Source organism: Rhipicephalus microplus, chromosome 1 (assembly GCF_043290135.1).
Source record: "Rhipicephalus microplus isolate Deutch F79 chromosome 1, USDA_Rmic, whole genome shotgun sequence".
Lineage (NCBI taxonomy): Eukaryota > Metazoa > Arthropoda > Arachnida > Ixodida > Ixodidae > Rhipicephalus > Rhipicephalus microplus.
The window spans coordinates 218374104-218392107 of record NC_134700.1 but is presented as its reverse complement, the minus strand read 5'-3'; positions in this window follow the sequence as shown (position 1 = coordinate 218392107).

The window sequence follows — 18004 nt, the reverse complement described above, 5'->3', positions numbered from 1 at the left end:
TACCTGGCACTTTAAAAGAGATCCCATCAAGTCTCTACCAGAGCACGTATAAGGCAGGGGGAGCTAGTTCTTCTTTATAACCCGCATGACTGTTTCTAAGGCCGAGATGTGCATTTGCCAAACATGTATTTCTCCGCTCCTCCGTCCGAAAGCTATTGCCAATCGTAACTCAATGGACATAGTTATGATGCCCGAAATTTTAAAGCGTTTCCGTACAGCTCACTACTTCACTGTTTGAGCAATACTTGAAAAACTTTTCTAGCGGGCTTGCGTTGATGTCATATGCAATACGAATGTATTTATGGTGGCATAAAAAGGGACGTTATTACCGTAAATCTGCTTTTAGCATAAAGTTGGCTTTACCGTGAAGCTGTGTAGCGCAGCCAACGAGATTGTAGGAAGTCTGTCCTCTTCTGCATGCAGCTTACACGGCATGCCTTGTGCACTCAGGGATGTGTCGGTAATGTACGGGTAAGCCAACGACGTTGGGGTCATGATTTCTAGTCTAACATTTGTTTCTTTTATATTTATAGCAATTTTCATTAACCGTTCGCGTCCACCCCTTTCTGCTAACTGGGACAAGTGTTTGTCATCAACCGCGTCACAGAAAAACTGTATTGTTTGAGTCAGCGGATTTGTTCCTAGTGTTGTCTTCTTCAATTCCATCTTAGCCTGTTAGTATTTTTTACGTCCTTCATTATTTTCTCATGGTCAACATCTTCGTGGCGGGTCACGTAGACTAGTCGTTTATATTTTTTTCCGTGTGGTTTTTTTTTGACCATGTTCGATTTTTATCATCCACATGTAATATTGTTATCCAAACGAAGTGACTTTCAGTTTTAAGCCAAAGTTTTGCATCTGGGACATTCTGAGCTCTGTGAAATGTTCTCTTCATAGGTTCACGTCATCTCAAAGTAGATATAGTGATATCTACGGGCCATGCATTTTAGTTCATTTATTTATAAAAAAACAAATTTCGATAAGTGTCTTTGCTCTTTTATGTTTTGCATCTTTTACTTCACATCTACTTAGCATTTCGTTCCTACTTCACGACATTGTTTTGTGTGCGTCTCAAGTTATTCATCTGACCACTATTTATAGAACATTTTACTTCACCCGCACTATCGAAACATTGTCACCTGCTGTGCGGGGTGCAGGTTATCCTTGCGGCATCAACAAACGGACGATAAATACAGGTGAAAACTGTTAAGTTCTTTTTTTTTCAAGGAAAGATTCACTCGCTTACTCGATGTTAGTTGTCTGCCAGTTTGCACGACGACTTTGGCGACTGCCATTAAAATGTTTTATGAATATCAGGGTGTTTTCTCGCATCCTGGTCGACTTTGGCTCTTGAAATGGTCAAGAAACTTGCTAAAATACATATTTAGTTCTATTGGCCCTCCTTCATTGGTAAGCAGTCTAGCTTACTGGCGCTGACTAAATCTGTGGCGTCAAGTTTCCTCGTTGCGGTACCGAGAGACCCCAGGTTACTGGGGTCTCTCGGTAGTACCCCAGGTTACTGCCATCAGTTTTATGTGTTTTTTTTTTTGAAAATTTGAATTTATTAACACATCTCAACTTAATACTATTTTTTTAGGGTTCCTACAAGGAAACTAGCATTATGACCAACACCCATTATGATGTGTTCAAGTTTGCCATACAGTGGGCTTAACGCTAGTTCATAGATATTTGGTCGAAACTGCATAGTCTTTGGCAGAAACAAAAGAACCCCAAAGTCATTGTGAGTCTATTGTTTGATTATATTTTATTTTTGAAACATGTAAAAATGTACCAGCCAAAATTTAGAACATGAATATTTGTTTGAATATCACTAACAGCAACCTTGATGCATCAAATGTTGCTTATTTTTATCAAATGTTTGAGAAGTCGGCTATTTTTTGTTATAAAAAAGGCTATCGTAATTACGCACGTGCTTCAAACGAGAAGTATTGCAGAAGACAGAACCATGGGCCGCTTATTTAGAATCTGCGTGTAATGCAGATACATGATGCGCGACATGTGATGATTAAGACGGTTACGATTGATAAGCAGGTGTCAAAGAACGAGCGCTAAAAAAAAAAAAAAGAGCGCGCCGCCAAATCCTTGCGACAACGGGCGGCAGAAACGCGGCGAGGTAAAAAGAAAAAAAAAAGAAAGCAAACATCCAAGGCTCCCGGGCGCGCGCTCTCCCCGCAGAAGCATGGCTTCGCAGACGAACCTCCTCACCCCACATCGGCGGCCCAGTAAGGCCGCGATCTTTCTAGAACGAAGGAGGTGGGGTCAGACCGAGTGACTCATTCTCCGGAGAGGGCATTCCAACCGTCTCGCCCTCTTCCCAGCTTTCGCTGCGTATCGCGCCGACGAAAGGACGAGAAAATTCTGGAAGGTGGCGCGGAACGTATTTAATCGAGCAGCCGAGACGAGAAAGCAGGAGGAGACGGAAGTTAACGCCGGAGTGCGTAGGAATTCCGCCGTGTAGTCGGCGAAGGTTCTGCCCGTAGTGACAGAACAGGAGGTGACGGAAGTTAACGCCAGAGCGCGTAGGAATTCCGCCGTGGAGTCGGCGAAGGTTCTGCCCGTAGTGACAGAACAGGAGGAGACGGAAGTGAGCGCCAGAGCGCGTAGGAATTCCGCCGTGTAGTCGGCGAAGTTTTTGGTCCGTAGGGACGACTCGAGCTACAGGCAAGAGCGTGGGTTTACCGCTATCGAGCGAAGACGCGGGCAACAGCTGCGGGTGTGAAGCCGACGGATTTCCGGCGAAGAAGTTTGAAGCTTGGAGAGTGGCCTATTGAAGACGGGAGTTTTCCTGGAAGAGAAACTCCGGTGAGGTTTCCTGGAAGAGAAACTTCGAGAGCTACGGAACGACAACAACGCTGGACTTTGAGTGAGTGATTCTCGGAAGAGTATCATTCGGACTTTTGTTCCAAGGACTTTGGACTGAATAGGTTTTCTATCTCTTTAGTCCTTAAGTGGCTTGGTTGTTCAATGCATGCGACTGCATTATAGTGCGTATCGTTGTCTGTGTCCGTTGTTTGAGTGTGGCCGATTGTATTGTGTAGTACGTTGATTGATTGGTTTGATTGGTGACATATTGTATGCAACTATTGTGGAGTGTGCATTTTTTATGTATTGTTTTCGATCTGCCATTGTTGAGAATATAATTTGTTTGTTTATCAACGCTCGGCTCTGACTTGTTCTTTGGGCCACGGCCGGCGTCCGCTGGCGCACCAAAAAGGACCACTTCAAAATTGTCCACGCTTTCGTGGTGCGGTTCGGGGGGGCCGATACTTCGGCTCTTGGAATTAGCCCGGCGATCGCCTCCCTAATAAACGGGACAGGTGTGACAATTAATCTGGCGTCCGCGATTCAGGACCTTTTGGTGCACAGTGTGTCCAAGGTAGTGAGAAAGAGCCTCGAGTTGTTGATAGTGCTATCGGAACGATTTTGTGTGTTGTTCAGTGTTCTCGTTAACGAGTGCAGGGGAGTGCTCCGATAGACTGATCTAGGCAGATACTTTTTGCACGCGGCAAGGTTTTATTTGCGAGACACAATGGATCTCGAAAAGTTAGTTGCTCTTGGTGAAAAGATGGGTCTTTCTGGCGCCGAACTACGGAAGTGGGTCACCCAGAAGGAAAAAGAAGAAAAAGAGAGAGCCAAGGAAGAAAAAGCAGCCGAGCTGGAAAAAGAGAGGTTGGCGGCAGAGAGGGCGAAGGAAGAAAGAGAGCAGCAGTTGGAGTTGGAGAGAGAAAAGCTTGCAGCTGAAAGGGCGAAGGAAGAAAGAGAGCAGCAGTTGAAGTTGGAGAGAGAAAAGCTGGCGGCTGAGAGGGCGAGAGAAGAAAGAGAAGCAGAGATGGCTGAAAGGGAGCGGCAGCGGCAGCACGAGATGGAACTCGAGCGGCTCCGTTTGCAACAGCGAAGTGAAACTCCCGTCCAAGCTAGAGTTGAAAGCAGCGAACGAGAGGATCATGGCTTCCGCTTGAACCCAAGCAAGTTGCTCGTAGCATTTGATGAAAGGAAGGACGACCTAGACGCGTACCTCCACAGATTTGAGACGATTGCGAGGAGCCAGAATTGGCCGGAACAGCAATGGGCAACTGCTTTGAGTACTTGCTTGAGTGGTGAAGCGCTCAGTGTGTACGGTAGGCTGACGCCGACCGATGCAGCCAACTATGCAAAGGTGAAAGCTGCTTTGCTGAAGCGATTTAGATTTACCGTGGAAGGTTTCCGGGACAGATTTCGGACAGGAAAGCCAGCTGATGGTGAGACGGCTACGCAGTATGCCGCCCGACTTTGCCATTATTTCGACAGATGGATTGAACTTTCAGGGACAGCACAGGAGTACGATGAGCTTAGAGAGCTCCTAATTAGAGAACAATTTCTTACTAGTTGCCACCCAAGCCTGTCGCTGTATTTGAAAGAGAGGAGAGCTAACTCACTTGAAGACATGCTTGAATTGGCTGATCAATTCTTGGAAGCGCAAGGTGGCACTAATTTGGCCAAGGTCAAGAAGGATTGTCCCGATGACTCGAAGAAATTGGCTTCCGAAGAAAAGAAGCGTGCACCAGAGAGCATTCCGCGATGTTTTCTGTGCAACCGAGTGGGTCATCGCGCGAAAAACTGTCGAACAATCTTCACGAGCCCTACGACAGTAAAATGTTTTAAGTGTGGTCAGACTGGGCACAAAGCAGATGCTTGTCGGAACGGAGTGAGTCAAACTCACCAGGTATCCTGTGTGCAAGCAGCACCGAAATCGGATAATAATGCCGTTACCGACGGATTCGTAGAATTGAAAAATGGGGAGAAAATTCCTATTGTTGGTGCTGTAATGTCAAAACAGCCAACCGGTGTCACGAAAGGAATGCCAGCGCTGCCTGGAAAAGTTGCGGACAAAAAGATTACGGTGTTAAGAGATACCGGTAGCTCCACTGTTATCGTGCGGAGAAATTTGGTACGGGAAAGTGAGTTGACAGGCAGAACGAAACCGGTTTGCCTAATTGACCGTACGGTTCGGATGCTTCCCGAAGCAGAAATTGAGGTTGAAACCCCGTACTTCAGCGGGAAGGTTACTGCTTTATGTATGACGACCCCCCTGTATGACCTTGTCATCGGAAACATCGACGGGGCGCGAGGGCCAAGTGATCCAGAATGTTTGGGAGAAGACCCGAAGATAGAGCCCTCGCCAACACAGCGGCCGCGAGATACAGGGGAGGAACATCCCGTGACGGATCTCACTAGAGCCCAAGGTGAAGCTGCGGCGCAAGAGACAGCGAAGGAAAAGACGATCGGGTCGAATAAGTTCACAGGCCGAGCAACTGGACGTACGTCGGCACGACCTCAACCGACCGACAGTGTAAAGGAGACGGAGTTGGCCAGCCGGGCTAAATGTAGAGGCATTATCAAGCGGGTAAATAAACAGACAGGACCCGTCGAATGTAATGACCCGTTAACGGTGTCGGAAGTGACAACGATAGCTGAGACGCCGCCTCAGATATCGTCGTTGGAAAGGGCTCGCCGAAAAGGAACGTGGAAAAACAAGAAGAAATCGAGCGAGCACCGCAAGAAAGGACGCAAGCGCAGCTCTAAACACACAGGATAGGTGCTGAGGTGGAATCAGAATGTGTCTGGCAGGGCTGAGTGACATATGTTGTGTTAATGTTCTTGTTATCCTGTGTCTCAAGTGGATGTCGAGCGAGTCAGTGTTCTGTGCGATGATGTGATGTAAAGTGTTGTATAATTGTTGTATAGACAGAACTTTGTACGTTTGTATTGTTTGGAATGTGTGATGAAGTGTTGTAGGCATGTACCTGTGGCTATATTTCATGCGTTGTGGAATTGAACTACCATGTAAGATTGTATTGCGTGATCTATTGTGAATGTGAAGTGTTATGAGCGACTGATGGGGTTACAGTCTGTGAGAGTGTGTGGTGACTTTTCGCGCTCGTTTGTGTGGTTTTGAATATTATGAGATAATATTCTTAAAGTGGGGGGCAGTGTCACAGAACGAGCGCTAAAAAAAAAAAAGAGCGCGCCGCCAAATCCTTGCGACAACGGGCGGCAGAAACGCGGCGAGGTAAAAAGAAAAAAAAAAGAAAGCAAACATCCAAGGCTCCCGGGCGCGCGCTCTCCCCGCAGAAGCATGGCTTCGCAGATGAACCTCCTCACCCCACATCGGCGGCCCAGTAAGGCCGCGATCTTTCTAGAACGAAGGAGGTGGGGTCAGACCGAGTGACTCATTCTCCGGAGAGGGCATTCCAACCGTCTCGCCCTCTTCCCAGCTTTCGCTGCGTATCGCGCCGACGAAAGGACGAGAAAAGTCTGGAAGGTGGCGCGGAACGTATTTAATCGAGCAGCCGAGACGAGAAAGCAGGAGGAGACGGAAGTTAACGCCGGAGTGCGTAGGAATTCCGCCGTGTAGTCGGCGAAGGTTCTGCCCGTAGTGACAGAACAGGAGGTGACGGAAGTTAACGCCAGAGCGCGTAGGAATTCCGCCGTGGAGTCGGCGAAGGTTCTGCCCGTAGTGACAGAACAGGAGGAGACGGAAGTGAGCGCCAGAGCGCGTAGGAATTCCGCCGTGTAGTCGGCGAAGTTTTTGGTCCGTAGGGACGGCTCGAGCTACAGGCAAGAGCGTGGGTTTACCGCTATCGAGCGAAGACGCGGGCAACAGCTGCGGGTGTGAAGCCGACGGATTTCCGGCGAAGAAGTTTGAAGCTTGGAGAGTGGCCTATTGAAGACTGGAGTTTTCCTGGAAGAGAAACTCCGGTGAGGTTTCCTGGAAGAGAAACTTCGAGAGCTACGGAACGACAACAACGCTGGACTTTGAGTGAGTGATTCTCGGAAGAGTATCATTCGGACTTTTGTTCCAAGGACTTTGGACTGAATAGGTTTTCTATCTCTTTAGTCCTTAAGTGGCTTGGTTGTTCAATGCATGCGACTGCATTATAGTGCGTATCGTTGTCTGTGTCCGTTGTTTGAGTGTGGCCGATTGTATTGTGTAGTACGTTGATTGATTGGTTTGATTGGTGACATATTGTATGCAACTATTGTGGAGTGTGCATTTTTTATGTATTGTTTTCGATCTGCCATTGTTGAGAATATAATTTGTTTGTTTATCAACGCTCGGCTCTGACTTGTTCTTTGGGCCACGGCCGGCGTCCGCTGGCGCACCAAAAAGGACCACTTCAAAATTGTCCACGCTTTCGTGGTGCGGTTCGGGGGGGCCGATACTTCGGCTCTTGGAATTAGCCCGGCGATCGCCTCCCTAATAAACGGGACATGTGTGACAGCAGGTGAGCACCGTATTATCAAAGAATGTTCTAGTTGGCCCTAGGCTCGTGCATCGTATTGGCTTATGTTATTTTAAAAAAATGTGGGTGTCGCTTCTAAATGACATGTTATGGCCGTGCATATAGAGCCCTAAATGATTATTCTTTTTATTATTTTTCAGACTTTAATTACTTGCTGGAGCACCCTTGCAGTCTAGCGCGCCTTTCCGTTCTCAAGGCCGCGTCCGCTCGCAAAGATCTGCTGCAGGAGTCGCCATGTATTGGCTCCGAGATCGGTATCCGCACGCGACTCGGTATCTGAGGTCATGTTGCTCATGGTCGCGTGGAGGCGTACATGACGGATCTATTCAGGTGCTCGCACGAAAGCCAGGAAAGGCTGGGTAATTAGCGCCGAAGCGGTTGAACTAAAGCGCCGCTCTAAGGTGCTGGCACTGGTTTTTGGTGTTTGGCTATTGCACGTCATCTTTTAAAAAGAAAATGAATTATGAGACATGCGAGATGCGTGTTCTCGGCTGCCACCCGTAAAAGTCTTATCTGAGAAACGTCAGTAAGGTGCCACTTGTCACAAATTGTTAATACTCACTTGTCAGGAACCGAACAAGAGAGCCACGACGCCACGTAGTGGTCCACATTCACGCAACTCTGTGCTTAGAATGTGGTCATGTTGTTTGTACATAAGAAAACAATAATGCGAAGCGGCGTGTGCTAAACGGCCTTTGTGTATACGACGCCGTGCACGGGAGATGAAATAAATGTCTTATCTGCATTGAGTTTGTGTCCTCGAGGTTCTATATTTTTCTGCTAGTGTTCTGTAAGTACCCCTTATGTTTCACAATTTAGCAAGAGAAGCCTTTGGTAACGTATAAGGGGTAAGTAATGGTATATTGCATGTATTCGCACTCAAGAGCTACAACGAATGACTATGCACAAATGACACAAACAATTAAAACCAGGCTAAAATAAGACTGAAGTGTGGCGACTCACTATATAGAACGGGGCGAAATCTCCTGCCATATGCAAGGACGTCAAGCGCCTAGCTGGTTACTTATCTTCCAGTCATCAAGAACAAAATTCAAGCATGGACTTTGAGCTCTAGAGCGCGCATGCGATTTTAGAGGCATTTCTTGCGCGGTCGAAGTTTGTAGGGGCCAACAGTCATGCGGAATGGAGCGTGAAATAAAGGTAATAAAAACAGAAGGTTATTACAGTCCCTGCAAACTGAGCATGGCGATGGGCTAAAGACTCTTACAGCTCCGGACAGTGAGCTGGGCCAGAAGGGTCGCCGAAGCACAGCAGTGTCTGGCCACCTAGAGCGGCCGGAGGGCTCATCGTCACCCTGATTCCACTTCCCCTATCACCCCCCCTCCTCAAATGATTCCTTCGTGAATTAATAATGTTTATTACCTACCTACCTCTTCACATAAATAATAAACCGCTACACTTATAGACGGATAGATATATATACTGGGACAATAACTCTCTATCAGTGGGCAGTCAATGCAACGGTCAAGAGAAACCACAGCTGAGGTGTAATATGATGATTGATATTTGGGTTTAACGTACAAAAACAACACCATATGATTATGAGAGAAGTCATAGCGGAGGGCTCTGGAAATTTCGACCACCTGGGGTTCTTTAACGTGCACCCAAGTCATATCACACGGGCCTACAACATTTCCGTCTCCATCGGAAATGCAGCCGCTGCATCCCGGATTCGATCCCGCGACCTGCGGGTCAGCAGCCGAGTACCTTAGCCACTAGACCACCGCGGCCGGTCTGACGTGTAATCTGCTGTCTCAAGCATTTGTCAGGAAGTGAAAATAAGGGATAAGTTACATACTAAAAACAAATAAAAAGATGGGCTGTGTGGTTTGTCCTTTGATCGCTGCAGCTGCGGTCGAAGCTTTATTTCAATGTATACTGTAGTCAAACTAAAGCTGGCAAGAGGACAATTCATAAGGAAGTCATGACAAAACTAGTGTAGGTAAAGCGCACAGAAGTTTCGAGAAGGAAAAAAAAAACGCACAAGCACACAGAGAACTCTGCGTGTCTCTTTTTGTTCTACACGTCTTTGTGTCCTTTACCCACTTACGGTTTAAGCGCACAAACTGACATGGACATAGGCCGTACGTTATTGGGCTGCTCACTTGAGAGCCTTTTCGTCCTGTGTCCAAGCCTCAGGGTCTATTTCAGACCACGATTTCAGTGCAGCAATGGCTTTGTGGAAGGGTATTCCTGTTTCGTGTATAGGGTGACCTCAGTTCCAGTCCTGGCGTCACCGGAACCGTGTTAGCATTTTTGAAATAATGCCGGACTTTTTGGGCTAATTTTTACCATCGCTGCCACCCCCGCCGTCATTTATGTATATGTATGTATATATATACAGGGAAGAATGCGCTAGCCTTCTCTTTCTGTGGAGCAAACATAGCCTTTTTCACCGGGGTCGTATGTGTGCGCACTTATCTCGCCAGCGATTATGGGGTCGAAGCAGGGGTGGGGGGGGGGCGCTTATGGTTGCAGCGACTGATCAGTGCGCACCTTTTGCCCTGCACAGTAGGTGGGAGCTTCTACAGGCCGCACTTTTCAACACGAAATAGCGGTGCCTAAAGTTTACCCGGAGCGGCTGTGTTCTCTTACACAAGCGTTTCGTAGAATTACGTGAGATCGGATCTAAATGAGTTGACTGCCAGCCTCACTTCGTATAACAACGCCGACACTACGCACAAACCTTGTTGTGGTCATCTACTGTGGCCGCACCGCAGGAAACTTGGCTACTTAGCAAGTGCATGTTTACTACAAATAATGTTGTTCCTAAATATGTTAGCCTTGCCTTGCAAAACATTCGAATGTGTTGCTATCGCATTCATTGCTTCATCTTTTTGGCGAAAGTGTGACTTTTTTGATACAAAAATGAAAGCCCTTGAAGCTTTCATGCCCCCCGGAAAATCCTTTCTGAATATACAGTCTGGCATTCGAGCAGCCTTCAATGATAGAAGGCAAAACAGTGGGACTACCGTGGTTGTCGCCGACAAAATCTGCCAATTGTATGAGATAATATTATCTCATCCCCGTGAGAGTACTCGCCCGACACCCACGGGTGCTCAACGCTTGGGACAAACAAAGGTCACTGGACCGCCTGTCAGAAATTGAATGCGTGCCACATAAGAAAATGCTGAGATTAAATCATCATCTCCACCGCCACCATGCTCACAATCTGTACTCATCATCATCATCATCATCATCATCATCATCATCATCATCATCAACATCTTATAATAATAATAATAATAATAATAATAATAATAATAATAATAATAATAATAATAATAATAATAATAATAATAATAATAATAATAATAATAATAATAATAATAATAATAATAATAATAATAATAATAATAATAATAATAATAATAGTTATTATTATTATTATTATTATTATTATTATTATTATTATTATTATTATTATTATTATTATTATTATTATTGTTGTTGTTGTAAGAAGGTTTATTGGGCGAACCAAACGGGCAGGTGGGAGATTGGAGATAGCGACAGGACGAGGAAGATGGAGGAGCTCAAGCGCCGATCTTGTGGTGCCTTAGTCTGCTATGATGCTTGCTGTTCCCTTTTGTTGTCATCATTCCTTCATTATAATTGCCCCCGTCGAGAAAGATCAAGCCATCCTGGCGATCTAACAAGTAGGAACGAGCGGGTCGAAGTACGGCTTCAAGCGGTCCCCGTGAACAATATCGTGTCCACGTCGACGATGGTCACCGGGTGGCGTAAGCGGTTCAATGGCGTAATTGACGGGCGATGTGTGCTCTACCACGCGGTATGGGCCATGGTAATTTGAAAGTAGCTTGGTAGACAAACCAGGTGCAGAGGGCGGTACATACAGCCATACAAGGGTTCCAGGGGAGAACTCTGCGGCCGGAGGATGGTCGTCATCGCGGGCCTTTTTCTGGCGTTGCTGGTCAGCCGTAGTAAACTTCTTTGCTAGTTGGCGGCATTCTTCGGCGTGACGGGCGGCTTCAGACACGGTCGTGCACTCAGATACATCTGGTGCGTATGGCAGCAAAGTGTCAATTGTGTGCGATGGTTGACGTCTGTATAGAAGGTAGAATAGGTACAACACCGCTACCTGCGTAGCGGTGATGTACGCGTATGTCGCAAATGGAAGAACCAGGTCCCAGTTCGTTTGGTCAGATGCCACATGCGTCGCGAGCATGTCACCCAGGGTCCGATTAAACCGCTCAGTCAGGCCATTTGTCTGAGGGTGGTAAGCAGTACTCATCCGGTGTACAATAGGGCACTGACGGAGAAGTGCTTGGATTACGTCGGATAGAAATACACGGCCCCGGTCGCTGAGGAGCTCGCGAGGAGGGCCGTGACGAAACACAAACCGATGGAGGATGAAAGATGCGACGTCCTGAGCGGTCGCCGTAGTTAGAGCAGCGGTTTCGGCGTACCGTGTCAGGTGATCTACAGCTACGATAGCCCACCGGTTACCTGTTGTGGTCAATGGCAGTGGTCCATAAAGGTCGATTCCGACGCGATCGAATGGGCGGTCAGGGTACGCAAGCGGATGTAGTGGAGCTGCTCCTGCATTCGGTGGCTGTTTTCGTCACTGACACTCGTGGCAGCCGCGAATAAACTGTCGAACAAAAGTAAACATCCCACGCCAGTAGTACCGCTTCCTTAAACGCTCGTAGGTCTTGAAGACACCGGCGTGAGCGCATTGCGGGTCGGAGTGAAATGATGCACAGATTGTAGAGCGCATCTTTCGGGGAATAACGAGCAGCCACTTCCTGCCGTCTGCTGAGTAATTGCGCCGGTACAAGAGGCCACCTCGAATGGTGAAGTGCGAAGCCTGGCGTCGCGTTGTTCGAGTGATGGGAAGTGTCGGTACCCCAGATAAGACGTCCAGAAGCGAAGTTATTCATGGATCGTCGCGCTGTGCAGAGGTCATTGTGTCGATGTCAAGAGCGGACAGCGCGTGTTCCATAGAAGATATAGAGGCAGCCTCAGTCGACAGTGGTGATCGCGAGAGCGCATCAGCATCGGCATGTTGGCGGCCGGAACGGTACACGACGCGGATGTTATACTCTTGAAGTCGCAGAGCCCAACGAGCAAGGCGACCTGATGGATCCATCAGCGACGACAACCAACATAAGGCATGATGGTCTGTAACTACAGCAAAGGTGCGGCCATATAAGTATGGGTGAAATTTCACAATTGCCCACATTATGGCTAAGCACTCTTTTTCGGTAACACTGTAGTTTACCTCAGCCTTGTTGAGCGTTCTGCTGGTGTAGGCGACGACATACTCAGGGGATCCAGGCTTGCGTTGAGCGAGAACTGCACCGAGACCGACACCGCTGGCGTCTGTATGGATTTCAGTTGCAGCCGTGGGATCATAGTGGCGCAATATAGGCGCTGATGTCAGGAGACGGCGAAGAGTGGTAAATGCGTGATCACATTCGAAAGACCATGATGAGATGTCGTTGGCACTGCTTAAAAGTTGGGTCAAAGGGGCAATTATGGAGGCAAAGTTGCGCACAAACCGACGAAAATAGGAGCACAATTCTACGAAGCTGCGTAACTATTTTACAGTCGTTGGTTTGGGGAATTCAGCAACAGCGCGTAGTTTAGCCGGGTCGGGAAGAACACCATCCTTTGATACGACGTGACTGAGAATGGTGAGCGTCCGAGCAGCGAAGTGGCATTTTTTGAGATTCAGTTGGAGCTGCGCATTCTTCAGACACGTGAGGACATGTTTCAGGCGTACAAGGTGTGTTGCGAAATCGGGTGCAAAGACGACGATATCGTCGAGGTAGCAGAGGCATATGTTCCATTTCAAACCCCGCAGAACCGAGTCCATCATGCGCTCGAATGTGGCCGGTGCATTGCAGAGGCCGAAGGGCATGACATTGAACTCATATAGCCAGTCCGGTGTCACAAATGCTGTTTTTGGACGATCACCATCTGCTAAGGGCACCTGCCAATACCCCGAACGCAAATCTAACGACGAAAAAAACTCGACACCTTGTAAGCAATCAAGGGCGTCATCAATCCTACGCAAAGGGTATACGTATTTGCGAGTGATCTTATTTAAGCGCCTGTAATCAACGCAGAAGCGAATTGTACCATCCTTCTTCTTAACAAGAACGACAGGTGATGCCCATGGACTTTGGGAAGGTCGGATAACATCGCGCTTGAGCATATCGTCAACGTGTTCGGTGATAACCTGACGTTCCGTGGCGGAAACACGGTATGGTCACTGTCGTACTGGCGCGTTGGAACCTGTGTCGATGCGGTGGAAAAAACTGGGATTTCGGCCAAGGGTAGGCTGAGCAACGTCAAAGGATTCACGAAACTAGTAGAGCAGCTGAAGGAGCTCAGAGCGTTCAGATGGCGATAGTCCGTCGGCAATCGATGAATCGAAAAGCTCGCAAGGTGGTATATTGGAAGGGTTGAGGGCACTGATGGCGTCGTAGTCACCGGAACAATCTGGCGGCATGGTAAAAATTTGTTCTTTATCAATGGCATGAACGTGTCCAAGAGATTCACCTTGAAACAGTTCAACGGGATACGGAAGGGGATTGATGAGGCAAAGAGCACTGTTTCCTTCAGAAATAGAGAGGGTTGAATAAGGCAGAAGAAGTGATCTTCGACTAAGGAAGAGGCTTGATGGCTCAAAGAATGCAGACTCGTTCCTAATGCCGTCACAGAACACGGGGAGCAACACAGCTGCTGTCGGAGGAATTTCAGTGCCTTCTTTGACGACGAGTTTGTGTACGGCGTGCTGAATGCGGCTGGTTGGTTGGTCGTAAAACGGGAAAAGTTCAAGCTCCGATCTTGCACAATCAATAACGGCATGGTTACGCGATAAAAAATCCCATCTAAGTATGATGTCGTGTGAGCATGACGACAGGACAATAAACTCAACAGTGTAGTGGTCCTTCGCGATCATCAGTCGGACAGTACAGGCGGCTACAGGCTGAACCGGGTCCCCATTCGCTGTTTGCAAGGACATCATACTAAGAGGCGTCGTCACATTTCGGAGCTTGCGGCAAACTTTAGCGTCTATCACGGAAACGGCAGCACCAGTATCCACTAGAGCATATGCTCGAGTACCTTCTACAAAAACTTCGACAATATTCGATGGCAATGTCCGAGGACTTGAGCATTTCGACAGCGCAGTCCTTGCCTCCTGTACTGCGGCGGTTAGTTTCCCTCGTGTTCAGGAGCTGGCCGACGACGCATGGGTGACAGGGAGCGACGACGGGGTGAAGGTGAGCGACCAGACATAGTACGCGGCCATTCCCGTGAAGACGAGCTTGACTGAGGGTCAGAATTTTCCAGACGGGATGGAGAAAGGTCCATGAAGCTGTTCTGTGTCCGGGCGTCTGTGTATCCCGGCACGCGACGACGGCAGTAACGGGCGATATGGCCAGGGCCGCCGCACGCAAAACAGATGGGCCGGTGATCGCGCGTTCTCCAAGTATTGGCGACGAGGGGACCAGTCCATGCGGCAGACGGGTGAGTCGAGGCTGTAGTGGCAATGGGAGGAACCCAGGCGGTGGACGGCTGAGTCGGGGCTGAGGTATACGGCAGTCCCTGGAACGACGGGGGGTGGTGTCGCTGCTGGCGCTTTAGTGCCTCAGCGTAAGTAAGATGCGCGGTGACGGGGGGCTGCTGCAAGGGCACCGACATAGCCTCGGAAATCTGCTCCTGGACCACATGTCGGAGCATGGGAGCCAGTGGTGGTGGGTGTCTTAGTGGCTGTTGGTGCGAGAGCTCTTAGCGTTGAGCAAAAGGCAGCAGAGAAAGCTGCCGAGCCACTTCCTCTCGCACGAAGTCTTTCATTTGTGCGAGAAGGTTTGTCTGGTCAGTCATAGCGTCCAGTGCGGTCACTGGTTGGATTGTCTGGAATGAGCGTCGCGTCTGAGCTCGTTGCCTCCGCAATTCATCATAGCTTTGGCACCAAGTCACTACTTCTGCCACAGTGCTTGGAGACTTCGCGAGAAGCATCTGGAAAACGTCATCGTCGACGCCCTTCATAATGTGCTGTATCTTCGCACTCTCGCTCATGGAAGCATCGACGCGCCGGCAGAGATCAATCACATCTTCTATATATGATGTGAAAGTTTCACCTTGCTCCTGTGCCCGTGTGCGCAGACGTTGTTCGGCGCGTAGCTTCCGTAAGGCAGGACGACCAAAAACGGCACGTATTGCCTCCTTGAAGGCGGACCGATTTGCGAACTTGGTTTCGTGGTTCGTATACCACAGCTTGGCCACGTCGGTGAGATAAAAATTGACAGTGCCTAACTTAGCAGCGTCATCGCACCTGTTGGGTCCACTGACTTTCTCGTATGACGACAGCTAGTCCTCGACGTCCTGGTCCTCGGTGCCGGCAAAGATCGGGGGGTCTCACTGATGAACCGGTCCGGGGCAAGTAGCAGCCGCGAGAGGTATTGTTTGTTGGGCAGCGTCAGCTTGCATGGTCGACGGCAGGGTGCGAGATCGGAGTTCCAGGTTGTAGGCGATGTGGTTACCCAGCACTATCCACCAAATGTAAGGAGGTTTATTGGGCGAACCAAACGGGCAAGTAGGAGATTGGAGATAGCGACAGGACGAGGAAGATGGAGGAGCTCGAGCGCCGATCTCGTGGTGCCTTACTCTGCGATGATGCTTGCTGTTCCCTTTTGTTGTCATCATTCCTTCATTATATTTTTATTATTATTATTATTATTATTATTATTATTATTATTATTATTATTATTATTATTATTATTATTATTATTATTATTATTATTATACGCGAGCTTGAGTGAGGGGCGTAGGGTTCAGCAGCAAGTGTGCATGACGTGGGTTACAGCATGTCAATCTTGACAGCATGCGGAAGATGTCTGGGCTGTTTCCACGCGATGATAATTTGTAAATGTAGGGACTCTTAAGAGCAAACCTCATAAGCGCTAAAATGCACGTGACAGCGACGAGCGATGCTATGAGCGACGAAACAGGGCGTTCGCGCGACGTGTCGCGTGCTCGTTTTCGCGCGACCACTCGGTTCTCCAGATATGGAAACCGTCGCTCATCGCCCGGAAGTGCTGGGCTTGATCAAGCAGCCAATAACGAAAAACCGGAAAAGACAAAGACTACGTTGGTGCATGTGACCCTGCCCGAGTCACATATGCGCAACAAGAAATAACGCAATCTTTACGCATGTGCATATAAAAAAGTGCTGCAAGGCATTCATAAACACTTTCCGTTCCATTACACAACAATATATCTTATTTTAAATTGCATACCACTCACTAAGCGGTTTTCTTGGTGCGAGTAGACGGCCTCATGCCAGCAACTGTGGAGTTCGCTCGCCGAAGCCGTCGCGTGAATGAGGTATGCCTGCGCTAGCGACTGATCGCGCGAAGACGATCTACGTCGCGTCACTCGTCGCTGTCGCGTGCATTTTCGCGCTTATGAGGTTTGGGCTTTAAGCGTCACAGTTATAGAAAAAAACATGTCTAAGAATAAACACACTGTCTTAAATATTAATCGCATAGAAAAAGAGGCATGACGTAACTTCTTCTCTTCATAAATAAATTTGGTGTGGAATATTGCCAATTGCTTGCTCACCGACAACTTTGTCGGTGGACATCTGCTCCATGCTACCACCCTCTGATAGGAAGCGCCTGCTTGAACTTATACACCAATTCGAAGACTGCTTTTCGCGTACGTCGAAGGTCCAGCAAACACCATTGACCAAGCACCGCATCATTATTGAAGACAACACGCGACCGATTCGGCAGAACCCCTACCATGTGGCTCCGAAAGAGCGCGAGGAGATTCAGAAGCAAGTACACAAGATGCTAGTGGATGACGTCATACAACCTTCGAAAAGTCCTTGGGCGTCCCCCGTGATTTTGGTCACGAAAAAAGACGGCAGCTTGCACTTCTGTATTGATTATCGCAAGTTGAACCAAGTCACAAAGAAAGACGTCTATCCTCTACCTCGCACAGACGATTCACTCGATCGGCTGCGTCATGCGCGCTATTTCTCTTCAATGGACCTCCGAAGCGGCTACTGTAGGATAGAAGTCGACGAGAAAGGTGGTGAAAAAAAAACGGCCTTTGTGACGTCCGATGGCCTTTATGAATTTAAGGTGCTTCTTTTTGGGTTGTGCTCGGCGCCAGCCACTTTCCAGCGTCTCATGGACACCGTACTATCAGGCCTGAAGTGGGGTGAATAGGAGCAAATGGCATTCAATGAACTACGACAACGCCGGCAAACACCTCCAGTCCTTGCGCACTTCGATCAGGAAGGCGCTACTGCACTTCACACTGACGCTAGCAATGTAGGTCTAGGTGTCGTTCTGGTGCAGTGGCAAGACGGCTGTGAAAGAGTAATAGCCTACGCCAGCAGAACTCTCTCTCGAATGGAGGAGAATACTCGACTATCGAGAAGGAGTGTCTCGTGGTGTGGGCGGTCATCAGATTTCGTCCATATTTGTACGGCCGCTTCTTCGAGGTTAGCGACCATCATTCTTTGTGCTGGCTCACCAACCTTAAAGATCCATCTGGCCGTCTGGCACGCTGGAGCCTAAGGCTTCAAGAGTTCGACATGACCATCATCTATAAATGTAGGAAGAGGCACATCGACGCCGACTGTCTCTCACGGTCGCCAGTGGAGACTGTCGCTCCTGATGACGAAAACATCG